This window comes from Pelodiscus sinensis, chromosome 17, assembly GCF_052426305.1.
Source record: "Pelodiscus sinensis isolate ZL-2025 chromosome 17, ASM5242630v1, whole genome shotgun sequence".
NCBI lineage: Eukaryota > Metazoa > Chordata > Testudines > Trionychidae > Pelodiscus > Pelodiscus sinensis.
Genome location: NC_143068.1, coordinates 7,084,604 through 7,101,794, shown reverse-complemented (window position 1 = coordinate 7,101,794; position 17,191 = coordinate 7,084,604). Strand labels below are relative to the sequence as shown.

At 45.5% G+C, this 17,191-nt stretch overlaps 1 protein-coding gene across 4 annotated transcripts in view; it reads left to right on the top strand.

The window, feature by feature from the left end:
• Positions 1 to 17,191, top strand: part of PTPRT (protein tyrosine phosphatase receptor type T) — a 1,034,103-nt gene that overhangs the window by 798,861 nt on the left and 218,051 nt on the right. The gene's annotated exons all lie outside the window — the stretch shown is intronic.

The following is a 17,191-nucleotide window of genomic DNA, read 5'->3' as shown; positions in this document are numbered from 1 at the left end:
GCATCTGGCATTACCAGAGTTGTGTGTTACTGAAATACCCCAGACACAGGGAGCTAGTTATATTTCCTGCAATATGTTCCTTTCGATGGTGCATTATTTCTCTTTAAGTTACACTAACTCCAGGGAAGGACCTTAATGTCCCTTTATAGGACAGAGCCTCTATTTCCAGATTATCTTCACTTCCAAATTTGTCATTCCTGGGGGAGAAGTTATGAAACAAGAAAAATACACAAATCTAGACAAGAGGACTAGTCTCTAGTCTTCTGGCTATATCCTAGTTCAGCAGTTACAGCTGGGATTTTCAGCTGAAGTGAAATTTAAGAGGCATCTTAGGCTTTCATTATGAATTAAGTGCCTTATTCTCCTGCAGCCTTTAGAAAAGCTCAAGCTATGGCTAGAAATATTAATCTGTGTTGTGGAAAGAGGTTGAGAATATTCTTTACTATTCCCAGCTCCCAAGCGATACCCTTGCCGTGTCAAAATATTATCCATATCATTGGAACAAGAGATGGAACATTTTATCCTCCACCTTATTAGCAATTTTACTGCATTCTGCCATTGTCCAAGGTATTCTTAGTACTTTCAGAAGTACTCTATTTAGTCCTCCTTTCCATTAATAAATTCATGTAAGTATTTCCTCTGAAAGGGCAAAACAGTACTTTCTCCCAAACCATATTGCAAAGATAAACTACCTACATAGGATATGTCTACACTACACAGTTTTTCATGAAAAAACATCAATTACAGCCACACTGCAATCGTGTTCTTTCAAAATTAAATTGAAAGATCAGAGGGTTTTTTCCGGCATTGGTAATCCTCTTTCTTGAGGAAGAAGTCTTTTTCCGAAAGAGCTCTTTTGGAAAAAGGCATGTGTGGACGAGGAAGAGAGATTTCTTTTGAAAGAAGAGGCCTCCAGGAAATAACACAGATGCCCTGGTGGCCACTCCATCCAAAGTAATCACAATCCTATAGTTCCTGTCTCCTAACCCCTCTTAAAGCTACTGGACCCCTGAACAAGCCTTGTGGAAGGAAGCCGGCCTGAGAGCAGCACCCTGACTGCGTGGCTCTCCCTGCCACAGGCATTGCCACCCATGGCCCAGCCTCAAGCCCCTGCACCCCGAGACCCTCCTGGTCCTCACAGGGAGTAGCCCCAGGGGTCCCAAGACCCACCCAGAGGGACCAAGAGGCAGGTACCCTCCTGGTCCGGAGCTTAGATCCTCTCCCTCCTCAAACTGTGGGGCGAGGAGGAGACATTACAGGATCTCTGCTCCAAGAGGTGTAACACCGATAATTTTGAGCACGTGGCCGAGTCCCTGGGAGCATGGACATGCACCCTGGACCTTGGAACACATCCAGAGTAAGGTGAAAGGACTCTCAGTGATACGTGAGAACCACAGAGCGCAGCTTGCGCTCCAGGGCAAGACCCCACACCTACCCCTATTACCAGGAGCTGCACCAATTCCTGGGGGGGGATGGGGAAACATCTTCCCCACCCATCGTCATGGATTCCGGCCTTGACACGCCTGTCAGAGGTCACAGCAGAGGAGGAGGACCAGGGACAGCTGCCGGAGGAGGAGGCAGACGATGTGGCCACTGTCACGCTCTCATTAGAACCTGTTCCTGTGAGCGTGGACATCTCCCAGGCCTCCTCTGACACCGGGGAGGGATCTTCAGGTGAGTGCCACATTCGGGTCCAGGTCTCCCAGGCAGATGACCCTCCACAGCACGATGGAGTGGATGGCCCTCACAACCTGCAGAAGGAGACAAACAAACACAAAACAGAGAACGAGAGAGGGAGTGCCTGAGCCCTTGGGAGGTGCCCGCCCCCCTCCCATTCCCTCTCTCCCCCTAGAAGCCACCCCCTATGAAGCCACTTCCATCCCCCAGCAGCAGGGCTGTGTGAGGATGGGATGGCACAACCCCCCCGGGTACAAGGCTTTCCTTCTACCCGTACTCCCCCACACATATCCTCCCTCAACCCCTCTTTCCCAAGGGTCCCCCTTATGCAGGACTCCCTTCCCCAGTAGGGACTGCAGCCCAAGAGTGCCCTATCTCCATGAGGAGGGCCCCGATGGTGGACTTCCTCATGCTGAACTGGTTCCCCACTGGCCGGTAGCTGTCTGGTGGGGCGAGCTTCCAGAGGGCTATTGCGACCCGTTTCTTTAGGGGGATGGCGAGCTGCAGGTGAGTGTCGCATCATCGGAGGGCAGGGACGAGCCAGGTGCACAGGTCCAAAAAGGCCTTCCACATGTGGAAGTTTTGGAGCCACTGCTGGTCGTCCCACCAGTCAGAACTGATGTCCAGCCTCCAGATATGCATCTCTGTGGGTTGCGGTTGTAAGGGTGTTGCTCCCACACCCATGGAGAGGATCCCCAGAATGAGGTCAGGGTTGAACTCAACCAGGAAGGCAGCCGGCAGAAAGTGCTGCAAAAACTGAGAAAAGCACCAAGAGAAAAGCGGTGGCATCCAAAAAGCTGGGCGACCACAGCAGACACTTCAAGAGCTTTGCTGTCCCTCCAAGAGGTAGGCAAGCACACAGCAGAAGCAGAGAAACAGCTGTTCATGGGGGTCCCTTTAAGTGCGTGTCTCTGCTAGGCTCCAGCACCAGCACTCAAAAGCAACTGGTGATCTAAAGCCCTGCCTGAAGTGGTTCCGGGTGGTCTTTTCTGCAAGATAGTGTCCAATCAATCTGGATGCTCTGTTTCGAAAAAGCAGATGATTTTTTCAATCCACTCATCCAGTGTGGACACTCTCTTTCAGAAGAAGTTTTTTCTGAAGATCTCTTCTGGAAAAGCTTCTTCTGAAAGAAGCCTGCAGTCTAGACTTAGTCTTAAGCTTTACATACCACTTCAGACTCCACAGTGACGCTGTAACCCCATCACACTGAAAACATATCTACAGTCACACAGTGTTGGGCTTGATTTAATAGACTAGCAAAGCTAATAAGCATTTAAAATGTTCTAGGTTTACTGCCAGCATTTATCAGGATTCCCGTTGCAAGGTACCTGCACCATAACTTATGAGCAACAAACCTCTTGGTTTCCTCACCAGCTAATGTTTTTCTCCTTTCAACGTTATTCATGTAATTCAGTATTAGATTTGCCTTTAGACAGAAAAGAGCAAAGTGCATGTACATGTTTGTGTCTAGTTAGTTACCCTTTGCATGTTAATTGATTGCTTGTGAATGGATCCCCAGTGAAGGAAAAACTGTATTTTCTCAAGTGCAAAATAATATGCCATAAATAGACAATATGAATGGAAATGCAGATTTCACCTGGCATGCTGGAGCAATGTGTGGTTTGTGAGGTTTTATTTCCTGAAATTCTGCAACAGGAAGACTTCTTATGCTCTGTATACTCAGTTTACAAACCAGTGCAGGGACATGTGGAGTCTGACTACTACTGTGTCACCGGGCTTATTTTGCAACTTGTCAGTTACAGGAAGAAATATATGGGCTGCAGGTGGTACTTACTCACTTAATGAGTCTGGATTTTTTTAGGTCCAAATATTCAAAAGGTCTATCTTAAAATACATGTAGGACCATTCTGCATATGTGAAATACACTTGCATACACAGCAAGTAATCGTGATGTAAATTCTTCATGAAGCATGAAGATAATTGCCTCTTGCATTCATACAATTTATTTTATACAGCAGGTGCATGTGTGTTTTCAGAATGCAATTTAAGTGCTGAGCATAGAAAAAATGTCCAATAAGTATTGTGTGATAGACTGCCCTCTGCTGTGTACAGATCCAGAAGCAGAATTGAATCTCCAGGTGAATATCCGTATTATTCCTTGTGTCAGGACAAAGTACTTTGTGCCAGTTTTTAAAACATGGCCTGTATTTTGCAGACTACATTTTTAAAATCCTAGTAATTACAGGTTCACCATTGTTCCCAGAAGTGTCTTCAGGCAGAATTTGATTATTTGCAGTTTTAAGTGTCCAAATGTATCCACAAATCAAGCGGGTCTTTCACTATGATATCAACAGAGCCTGCAATTCATTGTTAGTGAAAAATTACACCCTGGCTATGTCTACACTGGCACCCTTTTCCGGAAATGCTTACAATGGAACAGTTTTCCGTTATAAGTATTTCCAGAAAAGCGCGTCTACATTGGCAGGATGCTTTTCCGGAAAAGCACTTTTCCCGGAAAAGCGTCCGTGCCAATGTAGACGCGCTTTTCTGCAAAAAAGCCCCGATCGTCATTTTCGTGATTGGGGCTTTTTTGCGGAAAAGAAATCTGTGCTGTCTACACTGGCCCTTTTCCGGAACAGTATTCCGGAAAAGGACTTTTGCCCGAATGGGAGCAGCATAGTTTTTCTGGAAAAGCACTGACAATTTTACAGTAGATCGTCAGTGCTTTTCTGGAAATTCAAGGGGCCAGTGTAGACAGCTGGCAAGTTATTCCGGAAAAGCGGCTGATTTTCCGGAATAAGTGGCCAGTGTAGAAACAGCCCCTTAGCTTTTTATGCCTGCAAACTTTCAAATGTAATAATGAGCACCCCATTGAAACTGGGGGGAAATGTGGCCACATGTTATTCCTGGATGTGTAAAGCTTTCAAAGAGGTATTTGCCCCCAAATTAAACCAAAGTCCCATTAATTACTCACAATTTTGAAATGACAAAATCTTCTTTCCACACCTGGAACCTTGAACTAGAAATCACCTTTGCCCACTGAACTGTAATATCTTCTTCTGGAAACTCAGGCTATGTCTACACTGGCACAAGAACACATCCGCACGGCCATGTGCTTTTGCACAAGAGCATCCTTGGCAGTGTGGACGCTCTCTTGCACAAGAAAGCTTTGATGGCCATTTTAGCCATAAGGCTTTCTTGCACAAGAAACCCCTGCCGCATGTCCACAATGCCCTCATGCACAAGAACTCTTCTGCAAGAGGGCTTGCGCTAAAAACCCTCTCTTCCCACGCTTTACTGTAAATCTTCTTGCACAAAAGTGGGCGCACTGTGTGGATACTCTGTGGGTTCTTGTGCAAGAACCCGCCGGTGTAGACATAGCCTCAGAGTCTCTAGTAGGCATTTAATTTTAAACACTTTCTGAATAGAGTCAAAAAGCAGCTTTAGCAGAGGGGGTGCCAATAGAATGGTATTGTTTCAACCTCACAATCCATGGTGAGCTGTGTTCAATCAACATTCTTGTCTACTCTGTTACCATTAGCCATTATTGTTATGTTGAAAAGGACATAATTAACAATTGGATACAAAACAAGTGTGGCAAATTGCGGCAAAATCAGATCATGAGCTTTCCTGCCTTCTGTTGTGTAATGCTGTATTTGTTTTTGTCAATTTGAATAAGATTGTCATTTTTCACTGAATTCCTTTGTCTGGACTGTTGCAGGAGATTTGTTCTATGTGATGCTGCTGCCAGACAAGGGTGTCAATAGAACATGTGTGAAACAGAATAGACTTTGGCTTTGTTGTACCAAACACCTGCTTCCAAAGTATGTGAATTTCCCTCCAAGTGATTGTCAAAAGCCAGATGCTGAACTGAAATGTGTCAGAGTTTTAAATTAAAAACAAAACAAAAACAAACTAGGTTTATGCGTTCATGAGAGTGTAAGGGTGAGAAGTACAATTAACTACAGTTTGTTTCACAGAAATGTTCGCATACGTGATATGACACACAGAGCTGTGGGCAATAAAAAGGAAATACCTATAGTTAGATGCATCTAGCAAGGCAACTTCTTTAACTCATCGTGTGAAGCCTTCACCTGAAGATCAGAGTTTTATTTTCACCTCTGGCTTCAATGTGTTGTTCAGGTAGTTAATCGTTATGTACTGCATGCCATTGTGCCACTGGCTAAGAAGCATGTTCCTTTCTTTCTACAAAGCATAAGTGAATTTGCCACATGAAGCCATCCTTTATCTAGCCATCCTTTATCCACATGTTGTCACTCATGTGGAAGACATAGAGCCCTTCAATGTTACCTCTGTCAAAAGGGGAGGCCAATGCAAGTTGGCAGAATCATGCTACCCTAACTTTCTGTCTCCCTGCTAACTGTTTCACGTGACATAAGGGAACTGCTTTGTCAGATTTGTCACTGATTGTCTCCAGTGTATGAGGCAGCTAATGCATACAGAGATGGAGACTTTTCTGGCTTCGATCAGTCTTGTCTGAGGAGTTTTTACTAAGCACAGAAATTAAAGGTTCTTAGAATTATTTCATGCAGTCACTGTTTTTCACTTCTGCCATACAGAGTTCACTTTTGCTTTTAAATACAGAGTTAATATTCTGGACCATTCTTCTCTGAATAGGAGGTTTCATAACTCAATCAGAGATAAAATGGAAGACAATGTTGACTTGTTACTGCAATCTGGTAGTCCAAGTGAATGATGTTTTCAGGTCATGAGCATGAATAGTAGTGCCTCGCCAATCAATGGAAATATTATTTTTGAAGCAATGATGGACTCTGAAGAGCTTCTCGTTGATTTTTTTTTATTCTAATGACTTGTACTATATGCATGTTCATGCAATTCCATGCATGGCGAGAGAGAGAGCTAGGCTAGGCTCCATTTTGAACACAGAAGACAGGCTGCTGGTGTGGAGCCTTTCCCAAGCCAGGAGCTGTTGTGTTACAGCTAGAGCCTGTTACTAAGAGCGTTCTGGGGCTTGGATCTAGCAGGCTGCCTTGGGAGCTGCTGTTGATTGTCCCAACAGGGGAGAGATCCTGGCTGTGGCTGTGCCTGTGGCTGGGAAGGGCCTACATAAACTTGTACAGGAGGTAACTGTGAGTAACTGGGCTGTTTGGAAAAGTGCACCTAGGATGGAGGGCAGAAGACAAATTGGCATGGGATCCAATAAGAGCCAAAGTGATCTGCCCAGGGAACCAGAGCTGCTGGCAGAGGTGGGGCCTGCTCCAGTGGCAGAGGGATTTTGCAGCTGCCTGCCTGCTTGGACTGATACACACAGAACCCGCACAGTGCTCACTCCAGCTCCAGACCAAGTGTGTCCACGCAAGCATCTGGGACTTTGAATCCAGAGGAGTGCACTCCGGGGTGGGATAAATGAAGGCAGTATAAATGCCACATAGATAAGTTTCCTTTCTTTCTGTGCACTTTGTTAATAGATTTTATTCACTTTTAATCTGTTAAACTCCGTTTCCTTAAGTTGTTAAGTAAAGGTGTATTAATTCTAATTTAATCAATTGGATGTATATTATTTATAATTGTTGTTTTGGAGTTAGATCCAGGTTATTGCTAGAATAATTTTATTCTTGGAGGCTCTCAAGGCACACCATTAAATGTGTACTGGGACAGCCAGGGGGAGACGCCACCACTGAATATTTCCTTAGAAGCAAGAGACTGCATCTAGGGAATGGATAGGGAATCCCCAGTTAAACAACATCACCACTGGGGTACTCAGGATCTCCTTTTATGTTAAAAACATCAGGTGCCCAGACACACCTGTGAGTGTGACCTGCCCCCAAGTAACCCAGGGAGGAAAAAGGGGGTTACAATAGTTAGAGTTGAAAACCTGCAATTTCCTAATTGGGCCTAATCCTGCTTGAGGAGAAGGTTAGTGAGGGGTTGGTGAGGGGAATTAAAAACAATGTCCTGATCTTGGAAAGACATGGGAACATGGTTAATTTTACACACAAGTGTTCCAGTTGGTTTCTAATACAGTATAAAGTTAAGTACATGTGTGAATCTTTCCAAGTTCAGGGCATAAAATATGTAAAGGTTTGAAAGTCAATTCGGAATATGCTCACTTACTGGTATTTTAGTTGTCTAGTGAAGTTCCACCCATTTCTACCTTTACTTATTAACAGATTCAAGGGGAACTATTGTCAAGCTGCCAATAAGATATTCTATGTAGGAGAGATGGTAAATGACTGATTGACCTAGAGCAATACTTCCTAATATTAAAAGAACAGGTTGTAAGAGGGTGGGTAAAGAACAGGTTAGGAACTATTTAGAAAAACTAAACGTACACAAATCCATGGGTCCAGACTTAATGCACCCAAGGGTACTGAAGGAGTTGGCAAATGTCATTGAGGAGCCTTTGGCCATTATCTTTGAAAAGTCGTGGAGATCGGGCGAAATCCCGGATGATTGGAAAAAGGCAAATGTAGTGCCCATCTTCAAAAAAGGGAAGAAGGATGATCCAGGGAACTATAGGCCGGTCAGTCTTACCTCGGTTCCTGGAAAAATCATGGAAGGGATTCTAAAGGAATCCATTTTGAGACACTTGAATGAGAGGAAAGTGATCAGGAATAGTCAGCATGGATTCACAAAGGGCAAGTCGTGCTTGACCAATCTGATTAGCTTCTATGATGAGGTAACTGGCTCAGTGGACATGGGAAAGTCAGTGGATGTTATATACCTTGACTTTAGCAAGGCTTTTGATACGGTCTCCCACAATATTCTTGCCAGCAAGTTAAGGGAATGCGGATTGGATAAATGGACGGTAAGATGGATAGAAAGATGGCTAGAAGGCCGGGCCCAGCGGGTAATGATCAACGGTTCGATGTCAGGATGGCGGTCGGTTTCTAGTGGAGTGCCCCAAGGTTCGGTTCTAGGACCGGTTTTGTTCAATATCTTTATTAATGACCTGGATGAGGGGATAGATTGCACCCTCAGCAAGTTTGCAGATGACACTAAGCTAGGGGGAGAGGTAGATACGCTTAAGGGCAGAGATAGGGTCCAGAGTGACTTAGACAAATTGGAGGATTGGGCCACTAGAAATCTCATGAGATTCAACAAAGACAAGTGTAGAGTCCTGCACTTGGGACGGAAGAATCCCAAGCATAGTTACAGGCTGGGGACCAACCAGTTAAGTAGTAGTTCTGCAGAAAAGGACCTGGGGGTTACAGTGGATGAGAAGCTAGATATGAGTCAACAGTGTGCCCTTGCAGCCAAGAAGGCTAATGGCATATTAGGATGCATTAAGAGGAGCATTGCCAGCAGATCCAGAGATGTCATTATTCCCCTTTATTCGGCTTTGGTGAGGCCACATCTGGAGTATTGTGTCCAGTTCTGGGCCCCCCACTACAAAAAGGATGCGGATGCATTGGAGAGGGTCCAGCGGAGGGCAACCAAAATGATTAGGGGTCTGGAGCATATGACCTACGAGGAGAGGCTGAGGGACTTGGGTCTGTTTAGTCTACAGAAGCGAAGAGTGAGGGGGGACTTGATAGCAGCCTTCAACTTCCTGAAGGGAGGTTCCAAAGAGGATGGAGAGAGGCTGTTCTCAGTAGTGACAGATGGCAGAACAAGGAGCAATGGTCTCAAGTTGTGGTGGGAGAGGTCCAGATTGGATATTAGGAAAAACTATTTTACTAGGAGGGTAGTGAAGCATTGGAATGGGTTACCTAGGGAGGTAGTGGAGTCTCCATCCCTAGAGGTGTTTAAGTCTCGGCTTGACAAAGCCCTGGCTGGGTTGATTTAGATGGGATTGGTCCTGCCTAGAGCGGGGGGCTGGACTTGACGACCTTCTGAGGTCTCTTCCAGTTCTATGATTCTATGATAAGGGGATGGTTGGATGAAATAACATGATCTTGGTAACTAATTGACCATTCATTATCAGTTGGAAATAGGTCAATGGAGGGATGATAGGAGTTGCTATAGGGAACTTTCTGGGTGTCTGGCTGGTGAGTCTTGCCCACATGCTCAGGGTTTAGCTGATTGCCATATTTGGGGTCAGGAAGGAATTTTCCTCCAGGGTAGATTGGCAGAGGCCCTGGAGGTTTTTCGCCTTCCTCTGTAGCATTGGGCACAGATCACAGCTGAAGGACTCTCTGCATGTTGGGGCCTTCAAAGTATTTGAGGGCTTCAATATCTTTGATATAGGTGAGAGGATTATTCTAAGAGGGGTGGGCGAGATTCTGTGGCCTGCACTGTGCAGGGGGTCAGACTAGATGATCATAATGGTCCCTTCTGACCTTAAAGTCTATGAGTCTATGAGGGGAAAAAACCCACTAGTGGATGTTGTTTGAAGAAGTCTTGCTATTTTTTACTTCACCTGTCATCTGTAAATTCTCAGATGTTAACTTTTCCTTTTACGTAGGTTTTTATCTTTTTCTATTTCAGATAGAACTGGTAAATTAAATATGTTGTCCTGCACTGTTACCCTTTTCTGTAGAACTGTCCACCTCCAAACAGCAGCAGCAAATGGAAGCATAAATTGCCCCTTCTTCATCCAGTGCATGTCATATCATAAAATAATCATAGAGCTCGAGGAAACTTTAGGAGATCATCAAGTCCTGCCCCCTGCCCAAAGGAGGACCAATCCCAACTAAATCAACTCAGTCAAGGCTTTGCCAGGCTGAGACTTAAAAACCTCTAGGGATGGAGATTCCACCACCTCCCCAGGTAATCCATTCCAGTACTTCACTACCCGCTTAGGGAAATATATTTTCCTAATCTCCAACCTAGACCTCTCCCACTGTAACTTGAGACCATTACTCCTTGTTCTGCCATCCATCACTACTGAGAACAGCCTTTCTCCATCCTCTTTGGAACCTCCCTTCAGGAAGTTGAAGGCTGCTATCAAATCCCCCCTCACTCTTCTCTTCTGAAAACTAAACAAACCCAAATCTCTCAGTCTCTCCTCATAGGTCATGTGCTTTAGCCCCCTCATCATTTTTGTCCCCCTCTGGTGGACCCCCTCCAGTGCGTCCACATCCTTTCTATAACGGGGGCCCCAGAACTGAACACAGTACTCCAGATGTGGCCTCACCAGAGCCAAATAAAGGGAAATAATCACTTCTCTGGATCTGCTGGTAATACTCCTCCTAATGCACCTTAATATGCCATTAGCCGTCTTGGCAAAGAAAGCATTGAGTACTTCAGCTTTTCCCACATCATCTGTCACTGGGTTACCTCCCTCATCCTGTAAGGCCCCCATACCCTCTCTGATCACCCTCTTATTGCTAACATGTCTGTAGAAACCTTTCTTGTTATCCTCCACCTCCCTTGCTATCTGCAATTCCAATTGCGCTTTCACCTTCCAGATAACTCCCCTGCATTCTTGAGCAATATATTTATACTCCTCCGTAGTCATCTGTCCAAGTTTCCACTTCTTGTAATCTTCCTTATTGTGTTTAAGCTCACCAAGGATTTCTCTGGTAAGCCAATTTAGTTGCCTACCATATTTGCTTTTCTTGCTGCTCATTGGTATGGTTTCTTCCTGTGCTTTTAATAAGGCTTCTTTAAAATACTGCCAGCTCTCCTGGACTCCTTTTCCCTTCATGTAAGCATCCCAGAGAATCCTGCCCAATAGTTCTCTGAGGGTATGTCTACACTAGCCCCCAGATCGATCTAGGGATGCTAATGAGGGCGACCGGAATTGAAAATCAAGCCCGGGATTTAAATATCCTGTGATTTATTTGATGTTCCTGGCCGGTCGCCATTTTAGAAATTGACTAACCCGAAGTAACTGCCTGCGTCTACACGTGGCAGTGAAAAGGGCTTCCGATTTAAAGCCCTAAATCGAATTAGGTCATATTCCTCCTGCAATGAGGTTTACTGCCTAATTCGAATTAGGGATTTTAAATCAGAATCCCGTTTCACTGTCGCATGTAGACGCGGACAGTTACATCGGGCTAGTCAATTTCTAAAATGGCGACTGGCTGGAAACATGCAAATCAAGCACAGGATATTTAAATCCTGGGCTTGATTTGCAATTCCGGTCGCACTCATTTGCCTCTCTAGATCGATCTAAGCAGCTAGTGACTCCCTGAGGGAGTTAAAGTCTGCTTTTCTGAAGTCCAATGTGTATATTTTGCTACTCTCCTTTCTTTCTTTGAGATGTCAGTGAGATGTGATCTTGAAAACCTAAATGGAACCATTTAGAAGCTCATCATATTAAGCCAAACCAAGTCTATTAATCTTTAAAGGGAAAGGGATATAGAAAATGAGAAAATTAAATGCTGAAACGTGTTAATAGACTGATGAGGCATCGCAATTCAAATAATAAAGCAAAAGCATTCAGACCAGTTTTAACTTGGTGCAATTGATGTATGTGCTATAGTATTTAATTCTTGATTTTTCCAGTTAAAATATGTGTACCTTAATATGTTATTGCTTGCATTATAAAATGTCTACAGTGAAATAAACTGGATGAACCCTGCTCTTGAAACCTCAACTTTGGCACCTCCTGACTTTGACTAGCCTTCCAGTCATAATCTTTTTCGCACTTAAAACAATGTAACTGTACTCTACACATAATATATAGAACCTTGTGTATGGAGATTACAGGCAGTCCCCGGGTTACGTACAAGATAGGGACTGTAGGTTTGTTCTTAAGTTGAATCTGTATGTAAGTCGGAACTGGCGTCCAGATTCAGCCACTGCTGAAAGTGACCGCCAGTTCTGACTCACATACAGAATCAACTTAAGAACCCCAAGCGTCCCCAAGTCAGCTGCTGCTGAAACTGATCAGAAGCTGATTCCAGGAAGCCCGGGGCAGAGCAACTCTGCCTTGGGCTTCCTGCAGTCAGCGCTGGTCAGTTTCAGCAGCGGCTAAATCAGGACGCCTGGGGCAGAGCAGCTGGGGTGCTGCTGGGTTGCTCCAGTAGCGCCGCTCCTCAGCACTACTGGACCAACCCAGCAGCACCCCATCTGCTCTGCCCCAGGCGTCCTGATTCAGCCGCTGCTGAAACTGACCAGCAGCGGCTGAATCAGGACCAGAGCAGCTGGGGTGCTGCTGGGTTGGACCAGTAGCGCCCAGAGCGGCGCTGCGGGACCAACTGGCAGCACCCCAGCTGCTCTGCCACAGGCGTCCAGAGAAAAGCCTAGTCTGCTGTGGGGGGGGCGTACTAGCTGCGCCCCCCCCCCACCCCAGCAGACCAGGAAGACACGGGCGGCGGACCGAGACGCACCGCGGTCCCGCCGCCTGGGTCCTCCGCGGCTTTGCTCCCCGTCTCCCTGGTCTGCTGGAGACCAGCAGACCAGGGAGACGGGGAGCAAAGCCTCTGAGGACGCCGGCAGCGGGACAGCCGCGGGGCGTCTGGACTGTCCCGCTGCCGGCTTCCCCCACGGCTTTGCAAAGCCTTGGGGAAGCCGGCAGCGGAGCAGCCCAGGCGCGCCTGGGGTGCCCTGCTGCCCGAGCCCCCCCGCCGCTTTGCAAAGCCTCGGGGAAGCCGGCAGCAGAGTAGCCCAGGCGCGCCTGGAGTGCCCCGCTGCCCGAGCCCCCCCATTGGCTTTGCAAAGCCGCGGGGAAGCCTGCAGCGGAGCAGTCCAGGTGCGCCTGGGCTGCCTCACTGCCTGAGCCCCCCCGCAGCTTTGCAAAGCCGTGGGGAAGCCGGCAGCGGAGCAGCCCATGCGCGCCTGGGATGCCCCGCTGCCCGAGCCCCCTGCCCCCCCCCCTCCACGGCTTTGCTCTGCGTCTTCCTGGTCTGCAGACCAAGGAGACGCAGAGAAAGCCCCAGAGTACACGGGCGGCAGGACCGCGAGGTCCCGCAGTCCGTGTACTCTGGGGCAGCCCCGTTCGTAACTGCGGATCCGACATAAGTCGGATCCGCGTAAGTCGGGGACTGCCTGTACTAAGATTTTTACAATCATTAATTAATTTCCACACTAATTTTATGAGGCTGGAAAGTAGAATTAACTCCAATTATCTCAACAGTTCAAAAAAATGTATCCAGAATTCAGAGAACAGAAATTTTAGAAGACAGTTTTCATTTTTCTGAAACATACATTTTTTCTATCTGGAGATTTGTTTGTGTGCGTATGTGTCCCTTGGATAATTGGGATTTACTTCTATTTATTCCGATTTTGCTGTTGTGCAAACTGACAGAGTTCTAAAACTATCTGTGGTCACAAAAAATTTGGCTGACTGAGTTGATCAGAATTTCTTTTTTAAATAAGAAAAAAAACTTTTTGTTGGAAAAATTTGGGGGGGGGGGGTTGGTGGAAAGTTTGAACAAATTTTCTATTATGCATAACAGTCACTGTTCAGTTTTCTTGAAAACCTAATTTTCTGTCAGGATATAACCTAGATGGAAAAATTTTGATCAAACCTAATTAGGAATACAGACCCAGGGGTCCTGTTTCTCAGACCCATTATAAACTCCAAGGCTAGCTGGCTGGCTGTCTTGTCCTCCCTTGGGCTGTGTCTACATTGGCACCCCTTTCCGGAAAAGGGATGCTAATGTAGACTTCGGAATTGCAAATTCCGCGGGGGATTTAAATATCTCCTGCGGCATTTGCATTTACATGGCTGCCACTTTTTTCCGGCTTGGGGATAAGCCGGTGAAAAGCGCCAGCTTAGACGTGATTCTCCAGAAAATAAGCCCTTTTCCGGAGGATTTCTTATTCCTACTTCCCCCGCGGAATTTGCAATTCCGAAGTCTACATTAGCATCCCTTTTCCAGAAAGGGGTGCCAATGTAGACACAGCCTTGCTGTGGTGGCATGTTACTCCTTAGATTAAATGTTTTGGAGTATAGTTCTGCAGTCCAGATGTCTTGTTTATGGAGTGCTTGCCCTTGTTTTTGGCAGTACCAAAGTGTTGTCTTTTAATAAGTGCCATTTGTCTCTGTTAAATATAGCAATTAGCAGATGTAAATGCAAACAGAATACACTGTATCCTGTCTTCTCAAGGGATATACACGTGCTCAGATGAGATCAGTTATGTCATCATTAACAAGCTTTCCTTTTTGGTTTCTCACCTATTTTTCTCAGAATTGACTAATTTCTCCTGCTTGCTGTTGAACTTGATAGCTAAGAAGGAGCTGTAGAACTGTGTGAAAATGTTTTCCAAAACCAAATATGAGACTTGGTGTATTAAAGTGTCCTGCTACTTTTGAAAAAAACAAGTAGTCCTGTGGCACCTTAGAGACTAAGAAAAAATATATATAGTATCTCATCTGAAGAAGTGGGTTTTTTCCATGAAAGCTCATTATATATTTCTTATAGTCTCTGAGGTGCCATAGGACTACTCATTGTTTTTAAAGTTACAGACTAACATAGCTACTATTAATTTTGGCCTGCCATAATACTACTTTGATATTCCATGTCCACTCTCTATCAATGACTTTGCAGGTTCTATTTGCTCAATTTATAAATCACAACAAGATTATTGTGGTCTTTATGGCAGGCTGAGGCTAGTCTGTGAAATTAAATCTTATGTTCATTCTGTTTTATATTTCATCACTGACAATAATGATTATGGAGTTTCATAGTAGTTTGCCATTCTAGGTGACAATGTATGTGGCATACATGAATACAGCTGTTCCTTCTGTAGCAATATTGGTTCGGCAATGTTCAGAGTTGAACGATCTTTTAGTGAGGTCAGTGAACCAATAGACATGAATCAGAGATAAATTTGGGAACAAGCTTGCATGGCAGAATGACAGGGTGGTCATGGCAGTGTGTAGGCCCAATGGGAGTTGTGGTAGGAGAAGGAACACTAAGCTGGGGAGAGAGATACACTGGAGGATAGGGTCCAGAGTGACCTAGACAAATTGGAGGATTGGGCTAAAAGAAATCTGGTGAGAGTCAAGGACAAGTGCAGAGTTTTGCATGTAGGGCAGAAGAATCCCATGCACTGTTACAGGCTGGGGACCAAACTGGCTAAGTGGCAGTTCTGCAGAAAAGGACCTCAGGATTACAGGAGATGAGAAGCTGGATATGAGTCAACAGTGCCCTTGTTACCAGGAAGGCTAACAGCATATTGGGGTCCATTAGTAGGATCACTGCCAGCAAATCTAGGGAAGTTATTATTCCTCTTTATTCGGTTCTGGTGAGGCCACATATGGAGTATTGTGTCCAGTTTTGGGCCCCACACTCCATAAAAGATGTGGCAAAGGGCAATGAAAATGATTAGGGGGTTGGGGCACATGACTTACGAGCAGAGTCTGAGGGAATTGGGCTTATTTAGTCTGCAGAAGAGAAGAGTGAAGGGGAATTTGATAGCAGCCTTTATTTACCTGAAGGAGGGTTCTAAAGCAGATGGAGGTACTACTATTCTCAGTGGTGGCAGATGACAGACCAAGAAGCAGTGAACTTAATTTGCAGTTGGTGAAGTGTAGGTTGGTTATTATTGTTTCACTATGAGGGTGGTGGAGCACTGGAATGGGTTGCCTAGGGAGATGGTGGAATCTCCATTCCTATAGGTTTTTAAAGCCAAGTTTGACAGATGCCTGGCTGGAATGATTTATTTAGAATTGGTCCTTCATTGAGTGGGGGCAAGAGGTATGGATAGGATGATCTGTTGAGGTCTCTTCCAACCTTAGTCTTCTATGATTCTGTGATTCCTAAGAAAGCACAAGTAGATGCCCACACTGGTCACACAAGCGCACCACCCCACAGGCTGTTTCATTGGGAGATGCTATAGCTACAGGTGAATTGCCACTTTTCTTGCTTTTTGCAGAGCATGAGAACTGTGGTTGTTCCTTGTCTTTGTGCAAAGTATGTACAGAGGCAAAGGCACTTTGCCAGCTACCCACCCTATTGGCATGCACCTATGCTAGGGCCACGGGTACTTGGTCCCACACTTTGTTGTAAAAAAGTGCCATTTGAACAGTTACTCTTTGAAAAATGTGTGGTATTGTTGCTGTCGGAGGGAGCAAGCTGTTGAGCCACACACAATGCCCTACTGTCACTTCCAGAACACACATGGCATAATGCATCATTGTTACTTATGGTAACTTATGCAATATTCATTACACTTGAGACATATACAAGATTATTTAAAGACATAAGTGCTAAGAAAATCCTGCCGCAGATTACTGAAGCAGTACAGGAGCAGCAAACAGAGCTGTAAACAGGGGAGTTTGTGTGGGAGTTCTGTTGGTATTTGGTTTTGTATTTGTATTGTTTGTATGTGTAGAGGCTTATAGGGGTAGTGTGCTGGGAAAGAAGCTGATCCCTGATTAGGGGACGGGGCTTAATTGATTAGGGGTCCTATAAAGGTAGCCTTCTAGTCAGGCAGAGGCATAGATAGTTACAGCGGCACAGGAGCCAGCAAACAGAGCTGTAAAGAGGGGAGTTTGAGTGGGAGTTTGTAAGGGGAGTTTGGATATTGGAACTTGATTGAGGTTTGTTTTTGCTGTGGAGGGGGTGTTTTTGTCTGGTTTTGTGTTCACCCGACTAATAGGATTTTGGTGAGAAAGTAGCTAAAACACAGAGGCAGTAGTGGCCATGGCCCAAGTAGTAGAGAACACAAGGAGGATGATTGGATGTGGTAGCTGCGGTATGTACATGATTCTGGAGGGGGTACCTGAAAG